Below are 13,081 nucleotides of genomic sequence, written 5' to 3'. Positions count from 1 at the left end.
CCAAAAGGTTGCAAGTTCAAATCCCCGAGCTGACAAGGTACAAATCTGTCGTTCTGCCCCTGAACAAGGCAGTTCCCCAGTGGGCCGTCATTGTAAATAAGAGTTTTGTCCTTAACTGACTTGCCTGCTTAAATAAGGTAAAATAATTATTTTTAACTACTGACCTTTCTTCACAACTGCCACCAGTTTGACAACAAATACATTTTGACATAATAAAAATAAATAAGTGTAAAAATAATCTTAATATTAAACACCAATGGTATTCACTAAGTTTATGGTTTCATATAAGATAATATTTGACAGTTTTGTCGTTCTATTTTTTATTTATTTGTTTAATTGTCTTATTTAATTATGAGATATATTTACATGCGATGAGGGCCAGAGATAATTACAGACAGTTGTGATCATCGGGTCTTTTCAATGTAATGTTATTTATTTGAAATGCAGAAACTGTAATTTTGTAATGATCATGCTTGAACTGTTGTTCTCAGGGCACCATTTTAAATGAGACCCTGGTCTCATTGGGTTCCCCTGGTTAAATAAATGTTTATAAACACTTTTATTGTGATTAATCAAATCAAATTTTATTTGTCACATGTGCCAAATACCTTACAGTGAAATGCTGAATACAACAGGTGTAGTAGACCTCACAGTGAAATGCTGAATACAACAGGTGTAGTAGACCTCACAGTGAAATGCTGAATACAACAGGTGTAGTAGACCTCACAGTGAAATGCTGAATACAACAGGTGTAGGTAGACCTCACAGTGAAATGCGGAATACAACAGGTGTAGTAGACCTCACAGTGAAATGCTGAATACAACAGGTGTAGTAGACCTCACAGTGAAATGCTGAATACACAGGTGTAGACCTTACAGTGAAATGCTGAATACAACAGGTGTAGTAGACCTTACAGTGAAATGCTGAATACAACAGGTGTAGTAGACCTCACAGTGAAATGCTGAATACAACAGGTGTAGTAGACCTCACAGTGAAATGCTGAATACAACAGGTGTAGTAGACCTCACAGTGAAATGCTGAATACAACAGGTGTAGTAGACCTTACAGTGAAATGCTGAAACAACAGGTGTAGTAGACCTCACAGTGAAATGCTGAATCAACAGGTGTAGTAGACCTAACAGTGAAATGCTGAATACAACAGGTGTAGTAGACCTCACAGTGAAATGCTGAATACAACAGGTGTAGTAGACCTTACAGTGAAATGCTGAATACAACAGTGTAGTAGACCTCACAGTGAAATGCTGAATACAACAGGTGTAGTAGACCTCACAGTGAAATGCTGAATACAACAGGTGTAGTAGACCTCACAGTGAAATGCTGAATACAACAGGTGTAGTAGACCTTACAGTGAAATGCTGAATACAACAGGTGTAGTAGACCTTACAGTGAAATGCTGAATACAACAGGTGTAGTAGACCTCACAGTGAAATGCTGAATACAACAGGTGTAGTAGACCTCACAGTGAAAGCTGAATACAACAGGTGTAGTAGACCTCACAGTGAAATGCTGAATACAACAGGTGTAGTAGACCTTACAGTGAAATGCTGAATACAACAGGTGTAGTAGACCTCACAGTGAAATGCTGAATACAACAGGTGTAGTAGACCTTACAGTGAAATGCTGAATACAACAGGTGTAGTAGACCTCACAGTGAAATGCTGAATACAACAGGTGTAGTAGACCTTACAGTGAAATGCTGAATACAACAGGTGTAGTAGACCTCACAGTGAAATGCTGAATACAACAGGTGTAGTAGACCTCACAGTGAAATGCTGAATACAACAGGTGTAGTAGACCTCACAGTGAAATGCTGAATACAACAGGTGTAGTAGACCTTACAGTGAAATGCTGAATACAACAGGTGTAGTAGACCTTACAGTGAAATGCTGAATACAACAGGTGTAGGTAGACCTTACAGTGAAATGCTGAATACAACAGGTGTAGGTAGACCTTACAGTGAAATGCTGAATTCAACAGGTGTAGACCTCACAGTGAAATGCTGAATACAACAGGTGTAGTAGACCTCACAGTGAAATGCTGAATACAACAGGTGTAGTAGACCTCACAGTGAAATGCTGAATACAACAGGTGTAGTAGACCTCACAGTGAAATGCTGAATACAACAGGTGTAGTAGACCTCACAGTGAAACGCTGAATACAACAGGTGTAGTAGACCTCACAGTGAAATGCTGAATACAACAGGTGTAGACCTCACAGTGAAATGCTGAATACAACAGGTGTAGTAGACCTCACAGTGAAATGCTGAATACAACAGGTGTAGACCTCACAGTGAAATGCTGAATACAACAGGTGTAGTAGACCTTACAGTGAAATGCTGAATACACAGGTGTAGTAGACCTCACAGTGAAAAGCTGAATACAACAGGTGTAGTAGACCTTACAGTGAAATGCCCAATACAACAGTTGTAGTAGACCTCACAGTGAAATGCTGAATACAACAGGTGTAGTAGACCTTACAGTGAAATGCTGAATACAACAGGTGTAGTAGACCTCACAGTGAAATGCTGAATACAACAGGTGTAGACCTCACAGTGAAATGCTGAATACAACAGGTGTAGACCTCACAGTGAAATGCTGATACAACAGTGTAGTAGACCTTACAGTGACATGCTGAATACAACAGGTGTAGTAGACCTCACAGTGAAATGCTGAATACAACAGGTGTAGACCTCACAGTGAAATGCTGAATACAACAGGTGTAGTAGACCTCACAGTGAAAAACTGAATACAACAGGTGTACTAGACCTCACAGTGAAATGCTGAATACAACACGTGTAGTAGACCTCACAGTGAAATGCTGAATACAACAGGTGAAGTAGACCTTACAGTGAAATGCTGAATACAACAGGTGTAGTAGACCTCACAGTGAAATGCTGAATACAACAGGTGTAGTAGACCTCACAGTGAAATGCTGAATACAACAGTGTAGTAGACCTCACAGTGAAATGCTGAATACAACAGGTGTAGACCTCACAGTGAAATGCTGAATACAACAGGTGTAGTAGACCTTACAGTGAAATGCTGAATACAACAGGTGTAGTAGACCTCACAGTGAAATGCTGAATACAACAGGTGTAGTAGACCTCACAGTGAAATGCTGAATACAACATGTAGTAGACGTCACAGTGAAATGCTGAATACAACAGGTGTAGTAGACCTTACAGTGAAATGCTGAATACAACAGGTGTAGTAGACCTTACAGTGAAATGCTGAATACAACAGGTGTAGTAGACCTCACAGTGAAATGCTGAATACAACAGGTGTAGTAGACCTCACAGTGAAATGCTGAATACAACAGGTGTAGTAGACCTCACAGTGAAATGCTGAATACAACAGGTGTAGTAGACCTTACAGTGAAATGCTGAATACAACAGGTGTAGTAGACCTCACAGTGAAATGCTGAATACAACAGGTGTAGTAGACCTTACAGTGAAATGCTGAATACAACAGGTGTAGTAGACCTCACAGTGAAATGCTGAATACAACAGGTGTAGTAGACCTTACAGTGAAAGCTGAATACAACAGGTGTAGTAGACCTCACAGTGAAATGCTGAATACAACAGGTGTAGTAGACCTCACAGTGAAATGCTGAATACAACAGGTGTAGTAGACCTCACAGTGAAATGCTGAATACAACAGGTGTAGTAGACCTTACAGTGAAATGCTGAATACAACAGGTGTAGTAGACCTTACAGTGAAATGCTGAATACAACAGTATAGGTAGACCTTACAGTGAAATGCTGAATACAACAGGTGTAGGTAGACCTTACAGTGAAATGCTGAATTCAACAGGTGTAGACCTCACAGTGAAATGCTGAATACAACAGGTGTAGTAGACCTCACAGTGAAATGCTGAATACAACAGGTGTAGTAGACCTCACAGTGAAATGCTGAATACAACAGGTGTAGTAGACCTCACAGTGAAATGCTGAATACAACAGGTGTAGTAGACCTCACAGTGAAACGCTGAATACAACAGGTGTAGTAGACCTCACAGTGAAATGCTGAATACAACAGGTGTAGACCTCACAGTGAAATGCTGAATACAACAGGTTAGTAGACCTCACAGTGAATGCTGAATACAACAGGTGTAGACCTCACAGTGAAATGCTGAATACAACAGGTGTAGTAGACCTTACAGTGAAATGCTGAATACAACAGGTGTAGTAGACCTCACAGTGAAAAGCTGAATACAACAGGTGTAGTAGACCTTACAGTGAAATGCCCAATACAACAGGTGTAGTAGACCTCACAGTGAAATGCTGAATACAACAGGTGTAGTAGACCTTACAGTGAAATGCTGAATACAACAGGTGTAGTAGACCTCACAGTGAAATGCTGAATACAACAGGTGTAGTAGACCTCACAGTGAAATGCTGAATACAACAGGTGTAGACCTCACAGTGAAATGCTGAATACAACAGGTGTAGTAGACCTTACAGTGACATGCTGAATACAACAGTGTAGTAGACCTCACAGTGAAATGCTGAATACAACAGGTGTAGACCTCACAGTGAAATGCTGAATACAACAGGTGTAGTAGACCTCACAGTGAAAAACTGAATACAACAGGTGTACTAGACCTCACAGTGAAATGCTGAATACAACACGTGTAGTAGACCTCACAGTGAAATGCTGAATACAACAGGTGAAGTAGACCTTACAGTGAAATGCTGAATACAACAGGTGTAGTAGACCTCACAGTGAAATGCTGAATACAACAGGTGTAGTAGACCTCACAGTGAAATGCTGAATACAACAGGTGTAGTAGACCTCACGTGAAATGCTGAATACAACAGGTGTAGACCTCACAGTGAAATGCTGAATACAACAGGTGTAGTAGACCTTACAGTGAAATGCTGAATACAACAGGTGTAGTAGACCTTACAGTGAAATGCTGAATACAACAGTGTAGTAGACCTCACAGTGAAATGCTGAATACAACAGGTGTAGTAGACCTCACAGTGAAATGCTGAATACAACAGGTGTAGTAGACCTACAGTGAAATGCTGAATACAACAGGTGTAGTAGACCTCACAGTGAAATGCTGAATACAACAGGTTAGTAGACCTCACAGTGAAATGCTGAATACAACAGGTGTAGTAGACCTCACAGTGAAATGCTGAATACAACAGGTGTAGTAGACCTCACAGTGAAATGCTGAATACAACAGGTGTAGTAGACCTCACATTGAAATGCTGAATACAACACGTAGGAGACCTTACAGTGAAATGCTGAATACAACAGGTGTAGTAGACCTCACAGTGAAATGCTGAATACAACAGGTGTAGTAGACCTCACAGTGAAATGCTGAATACAACAGGTGTAGTAGACCTCACAGTGAAATGCTGAATACAACAGGTGTAGTAGACCCACAGTGAAATGCTGAATACAACAGGTGTAGACCTCACAGTGAAATGCTGAATACAACAGGTGTAGTAGACCTCACAGTGAAATGCTGAATACAACAGGTGTAGTAGACCTCACAGTGAAATGCTGAATTCAACAGGTGTAGACCTGACAGTGAAATGCTGAATACAACAGTGTAGTAGACCTCACAGTGAAATGCTGAATACAACAGGTGTAGACCTCACAGTGAAATGCTGAATACAAAAGGTGTAGTAGACCTCACAGTGAAATGCTGAATACAACAGGTGTAGTAGACCTCACAGTGAAATGCTGAATACAACAGGTGTAGTAGACCTTACAGTGAAATGCTGAATACAACAGGTGTAGACCTCACAGTGAAATGCTGAATACAACAGGTGAAGTAGACCTTACAGTGAAATGCTGAATACAACAGGTGTAGTAGACCTTACAGTGAAATGCTGAATATAACAGGTATAGTAGACCTCACAGTGAAATGCTGAATACAACAGGTGTAGACCTCACAGTGAAATGCTGAATACAACAGGTGTAGTAGACCTTACAGTGAAATGCTGAATACAACAGGTGTAGTAGACCTCACAGTGAAATGCTGAATACAACAGGTGTAGACCTGACAGTGAAATGCTGAATACAACAGGTGTAGTAGACCTTACAGTGAAATGCTGAATACAACAGGTGTAGTAGACCTCACAGTGAAATGCTGAATACAACAGGTGTAGTAGACCTACAGTGAAATGCTGAATACAACAGGTCTAGTAGACCTCACAGTGAAATGCTGAATACAACAGGTGTAGACCTGACAGTGAAATGCTGAATACAACAGGTGTAGTAGACCTCACAGTGAAATGCTGAATACAACAGGTGTAGTAGACCTCACAGTGAAATGCTGAATACAACATGGTAGTAGACCTTACAGTGAAATGCTGAATACAACAGGTGTAGGTAGACCTTACAGTGAAAGCTGAATACAACAGGTGTAGTAGACCTTACAGTGAAATGCTGAATACAACAGGTGTAGGTAGACCTTACAGTGAAATGCTGAATACAACAGGTGTAGTAGACCTCACAGTGAAATGCTGATACAACAGGTGTAGACCTCACAGTGAAATGCTGAATACACAGGTGTAGACCTCACAGTGAAATACTGAATACAACAGGTGTAGTAGACCTCACAGTGAAATGCTGAATACAACAGGTGTAGTACCTTACAGTGAAATGCTGAATACAACAGGTGTAGTAGACCTCCCAGTGAAATGCTGAATACAACAGGTGCAGTAGACCTCACAGTGAAATGCTGAAACCAGGTTGTAGAACTCACAGTGAATGCTTGAATACCACAGGGTAGGTAGACCTCACAGTGAAATACTGAATCAACAGGTGTAGTAGACCTCACAGTGAAATGCTGAATACAACAGGTGTAGTAGACCTTACAGTGTAATGCTGAATACAACAGGTGTAGAGACCTCACAGTGAATGCTGAATACAACAGGTGTAGTAGACCTCACAGTGAAATGCTGAATACAACAGGTGTAGACCTGACAGTGAAATGCTGAATACAACAGGTGTAGTAGACCTCACAGTGAAATGCTGAATACAACAGGTGTAGACCTCACAGTGAAATGCTGAATACAACAGGTGTAGTAGACCTTACAGTGAAATGCTGAATACAACAGGTGTAGGTAGACCTTACAGTGAAATGCTGAATACAACAGGTGTAGTAGACCTTACAGTGAAATGCTGAATACAACAGGTGTAGGTAGACCTTACAGTGAAATGCTGAATACAACAGGTGTAGACCTCACAGTGAAATGCTGAATACAACAGGTTAGACCTCACAGTGAAATGCTGAATACAACAGGTGTAGACCTCACAGTAAAATACTGAATACAACAGGTGTAGTAGACCTCACAGTGAAATGCTGAATACAACAGGTGTAGTAGACCTTACAGTGAAATGCTGAATACAACAGGTGTAGTAGACCTCCCAGTGAAATGCTGAATACAACAGGTGCAGTAGACCTCACAGTGAAATGCTGAATACAACAGGTGTAGACCTCACAGTGAAATGCTGAATACAACAGTGTGTAGACCTTACAGTGAAATGCTGAATACAACAGGTGTAGTAGACCTCACAGTGAAATGCTGATACAACAGTGTAGTAGACCTTACAGTGAAATGCTGAATACAACAGGTGTAGTGACCTCACAGTGAAATGCTGATACAACAGTGTAGTAGACCTCACAGTGAAATGCTGAATACAACAGGTGCAGTAGACCTCACAGTGAAATGCTGAATACAACAGGTGTAGGTAGACCTGACAGTGAAATGCTGAATACAACAGGTGTAGTAGACCTTACAGTGAAATGCTGAATACAACAGGTGTAGTAGACCTTACAGTGAAATGCTGAATACAACAGGTGTAGTAGACCTCACAGTGAAATGCTGAATACAACAGGTGTAGACCTCACAGTGAAATGCTGAATACAACAGGTGTAGTAGACCTCACAGTGAAATGCTGACTTACAATCCCTTAACCAACAATGCAGTTTTAAGAAAAACAAGTGTTAAGTCAAAATAGATATGTAAAAAACGTAAAATAAAGTAACAAATAATTAAAGAGCAGATTACATAAAATCCTTGATTTACCAAAATTCTGGTATGGAAAGTCTTCAGTAATATATAAATATATTTACATATACAGCCTAGTGGGGCTCTATAGCCTCTGCTGAGGACTGGTCTGTTCATATGAGTTTTATCTTGTCCCATATCTATTACATTATTGTTATTTATCAGATGTATGTAGTCAATGTGTTTCCTTGTTGTTTAAAAGCTTCTGCATCAGTCCGCCACAGCCTATTTCACTAGTGATACCAGTAAATTATGATTGATGGTGTTTTCAATTAAAAAGGGACAGCAGGTAAGAGCGTTGGGCCAGTAACCTGAAAGGTCGCTGGTTCGAATCCCCCGAGCCGACTAGGTGTGTAAAAAAATCTGTCGTTAACCCTAGTTGCTCTGTATAAGAGCGTCTGTTAGATGAGAAAAACATTTTTAAAATAAAAGAACTTGACAAAATGAAATTAGAGGACCAGAAAGTGATTAAAGGATTTATATTTGTCAGTGTGGGAGATTATCTTGTCATTTATCTGTTTAACGGAGATGGAATCCGATGAAAGTGTGACTAGCAATACATCAAGACAAGACATCCTGAAGAATAGTCATGGACCTCTCAGTCTCAATACCGCTCAATAGTTAATTAAATGTAATTCTCCAACAACTGAGATCAACGAGTATCATCAGGTCTGTATTCAGATAAACCTACATTAATATCCCAGAAAACCACCTTCACTCACCACTTTTAACCTCCTATTCGTTATCTCCAGCACCAGTTTCTACATATTATGTGAAAACAGACATTTTCTACATCCTGTAGTGAAAATATGAAAAAAGAAAACAAACAAACCTCCTCTCCTTAGGAAACCTCAAAACAAACCTCTCCTTGACAAACCTCAAAACAACCTTCGGGGTGGATGAAGTCTGTTTAGGAACGGTAAAAATCGAGACGTTCGTTTCTCAGTACCCGACCTGTTCTGACCCCAATCCACCCTCCGCCACCCTCCACTACCGCCTGAATGATTGGAATCCCAACCAGACACACTATCGCATCCCAAATTCTACCCTATTCCCTATATAGTGCAACACTTTTGACCTGAACACTATTGGGAATAGGGTTCCATTTGGGACGTAGACAATGTGTCGGTTCGATCCACTCAAAACAAGAGAACGGAGAAACCATTTCCTCATCTTCCTCCGTGCTCTCCGAGCCAATGATCATGTCTGATTTATGCTCTAAGAGGGCAGAGAGCTTCTCTCTCTCTCAGGTGGAGGAATGGTTCATGTTTTATGACCCCAGACTGCTGCTTCAATTGTAAAAACCCAGAAAGTGCTGGGAATTTACGGGCATATTGCTGCATAACGTAAACCATCTGGTTCTCAGCGAGAGACGAGAGAGAGAGAGAGAGAGAGAGAGAGAGAAGAGAGAGAGAGAGAGAGAGAGAGAGAGAGAGAGAGAGAGAGAGAGAGAGAGAAATATCTGTTAGGGAACATAGAAGGGAATCCTAATCTTGGTGACAGATGATTTAAGGAGTTCCATAGTTCAGCTGCATTCCTTAACTCCTAGGCCACACATCAAATCAAATGTTATTGGTCACATACACATGTTTAGCAGATGTTATTGCAGATGTCGTGAAAGGATTGTGTTTCTAGCTCCCAACAGTGCAGTAATATCTAACAATTCACAACAATACACACAAACCTAAAAGTAAATAACGGAATTAAGAAATATATAAATGGCTATTTAACAATCTGATGGCCTTGAGATAGAAGCTGTTTTTCAGTCTCTCGGTCCCAGCTTTGATGCCCTGTACTGACCTTGCCTTCTGAATGATACCGGGGTGAACAGGCCATGGCTCTGGTCTTTTTGGCCTTCCTGTGACATCGGGTGCTGTAGGTGTCCTGGAGGGCAGGTAGTTTGTCCCCGTGATGCGTTGGGCACACTGCACCACCCTCTGGAGAGCCTTCCGGTTATGTGCGGAGCAGTTGCCGTACCAGACGGTGATACAGCCGGACAGGATGCTCTCAATTGCGCATCTGTAAAGTTTGTGAGGGTTTTAGGTGCCAAGACAAATTTCTTCAGCCTCCTGAGGTTGAAGAGGCACTGTTGCGCCTTATTCACCACACTGTCTGTGTGGGGGACCATTTCAGATCATCAGAGATGTGTACACAGAGGAACTTGAAGCTTTCCAGCTGCTCCACTGCGGTCCCATCGAGGTGATATGGGCGTGCTCCCTCTGCTGTTTCCTGAATCCACACTCAGCTCCTTTGTTTGTCGACATTGAGTGAGAGGTATTTTCCGTGGCACCACACTCCCAGGGCGCCTCACCTCCTCCCATGAAGCAGTTCCCAGTTCAGTAGCATGTCCTTAACTCCCAGACACCATGAAGGAGTTTACAATATAGAAAGATATATATAGATAATATAGAAATATATAATATAGATAATATAGATAGAAAGCATGAAAGTGAAATATGGTGCAGCTGTTTATCTTTAGAAATTGGTTATTTAGAACAAACCAGCAGAGAGAGAAACCAGAAGAACCTATTCATTAAGAGATACAATATAACTATTTTGCAGTCTCTTAACTTTGGTCCAAGGGACTCCTAGTCTAGGGGATGATATGTTTTTTAAATTCATAACAGTAGCTTTTTCAAAAACGTTTTAAGAACATTGAATTACAGGGGACATTCACATGCCAAAATGACCCCTTGATTGTTATGCTGTCAATCCTAATGCAGTTTACTTCTCCATTAATTTCCTATGACTGAATGATTTGCATGGAGTCTTCACAACGACAGTCTGATTGGAACACTCTGCGCGGCTTTGCCAATGGGGGTGACAGACGGGGCACAAGGTTGACAATGAAGTGCCAGTCATTTTCTGCCCACATGCCCGGCTGACATGGCATGGCAGCCGGCGGTACTAGTTGGCGTGGTTGCCATGGAACAGGAGCTCCCCTGGGATTGGTACCAGGGCCGTTGTGTTTGGCCGTTCTGTTCTTCACGTCCAGCATTCAGGGCTGAGTACTGGACTGTATGTGGCTCAACCACCCTGTTCTATTCTATTTGACATTATATTTAATAATATGTATAATTTTAACTATGTTCTTGTCAGCTTAGGAAAAGACTCGCCTTATAGGTAGATGCTTCTAGTTTTCAGGATAAAAACTGTTGCATGCTTGTCTTTAACCATAGATGTTTTCTCATGGTCATTGAGTGAATGGTGTGACAAGTTGTGTAATCTGGGATTGTTCACATTCCTCAGTTAGAGGAGAACAGAGGAGAACAGAGGAGAACAGAGGAGAACAGAGGAGACCTGAAGAGAACAGAGGAGAACAGGGGAGACCTGAAGAGAACAGAGGAGAACAGGAGGAGAACAGAGGAGAACAGAGGAGACTTGAAGAGAACAGAGGAGAACAGAGGAGAACAGAGGACACTTGAAGAGAACAGAGGAGAACAGAGGAGACCTGAAGAGAACAGAGGAGAACAGAGGAGAACAGAGGAGACCTAAGAGTAACAGAGGAGAACAGAGGAGAACAGAGGAGACTTGAAGAGACAGAGGAGAACAGAGGAGACCTGAAGAGAACAGAGGAGAACAGAGGAGAACAGAGGAGAACAGAGGAGAACAGAGGAGAACAGAGGAGAACAGAGGAGAACAGAGGAGAACAGGGAGAACAGAGGAGAACAGAGGAGAACAGAGGAGAACAGTGGAGAACAGAGGAGAACAGAGGAGAACAGAGGAGAACAGTGGAGAACAGAGGAGAACAGTGTATAATAATGATGAGTGACAATATTGTATACTAAAAAATGTCTAGGGGGGGTAACCATGGTATCATCCACATTAATGTAGAAGTGTTTAGAAACATATCTATTCTTATTTACAATAAAAATGACTCCAAAATTGACACAATACATTATTTACTTTAATACACATAATAATTCAAATTTGTACCAATACTTTTGGTCCCTTAAACAAAGTGGTGTAATTTCTAATGGTTAATCCGAAACGGATGAAAACACCCTCAAAATAAAGCTGTCAGTCTGCACTATAACCTCATGTCAATGTATCATTTACAAATCTTAAGTGCCGGAGTACCGAGCCACAACAACAACAAATGTGTCTCTATCCTAATAATTACGGAGGGCACAGTAGCTATAACCAATGTCGTGGAGAAGGACTTTAACATTGGGGGATTTTGGGGAAAATGGAAAGTGAGGCAGAGATTACGGTCTGTCTTTTAAAACATCACAACACATCAGAGTTGGTGTTACTTTAAAATCAAGGGATAAATACAATGAATACATTTATAATTTACCATTACTTTCAATGTATGAATTATTAATTTGTTCCCTAAATTGACTTGGAATTTACCACCAAAAACTAAAACACATGATATTACTCTTTAATGATTTTCTTGGATATTACAACCGCATTGAAGTGCTGTAGACAATGGACCTGCAGGAAAGCAATAAAATGTAGTTAATTTTTCCCCCTGCTATGCTCTGGTTGTCCCTAATTTCTGATGGATAGAATGTCTTTAGAGAACCAGCCAGCCTGGTAATCAGATGTGACACAACAAATAACAGTGGATAATTATGATTTCATGGCTAAGCTACTTAGAAGGGTTTGTATAAGCAACGGGAAATGACAGGCAATTGAAGAACGACAACACAGAGACTAGACCAATTGGTCAAATAATAAATAACACTGCTTCCATGAAAATAATCAACGATCTTTCAGTGATATACAAATATTTCTCAAAGTGACATGAATACATTGGAAATGACAGGCAAAAATAGATTGGTACCACCACACAGAGTCTAGACTACGTTTATCAACACAAAGAGAAAAGACTAACGCTGCCTGCAACCACTACCTCGACCATTACACAGAGACTACCTCTATCACCACACAGAGACTACCTCTATCCCCACACAGAGACTACCTCTATCACCACACAGAGACTACCTCTACCACCACACAGAGACTAGACTACCTCTATCACCACACAGAGACTACCTCTACCACCACACAGAGACT

The sequence above is a fragment of the Salmo trutta genome, chromosome 23, assembly GCF_901001165.1.
Source record: "Salmo trutta chromosome 23, fSalTru1.1, whole genome shotgun sequence".
NCBI lineage: Eukaryota > Metazoa > Chordata > Actinopteri > Salmoniformes > Salmonidae > Salmo > Salmo trutta.
This window is presented reverse-complemented; position numbering follows the sequence as displayed.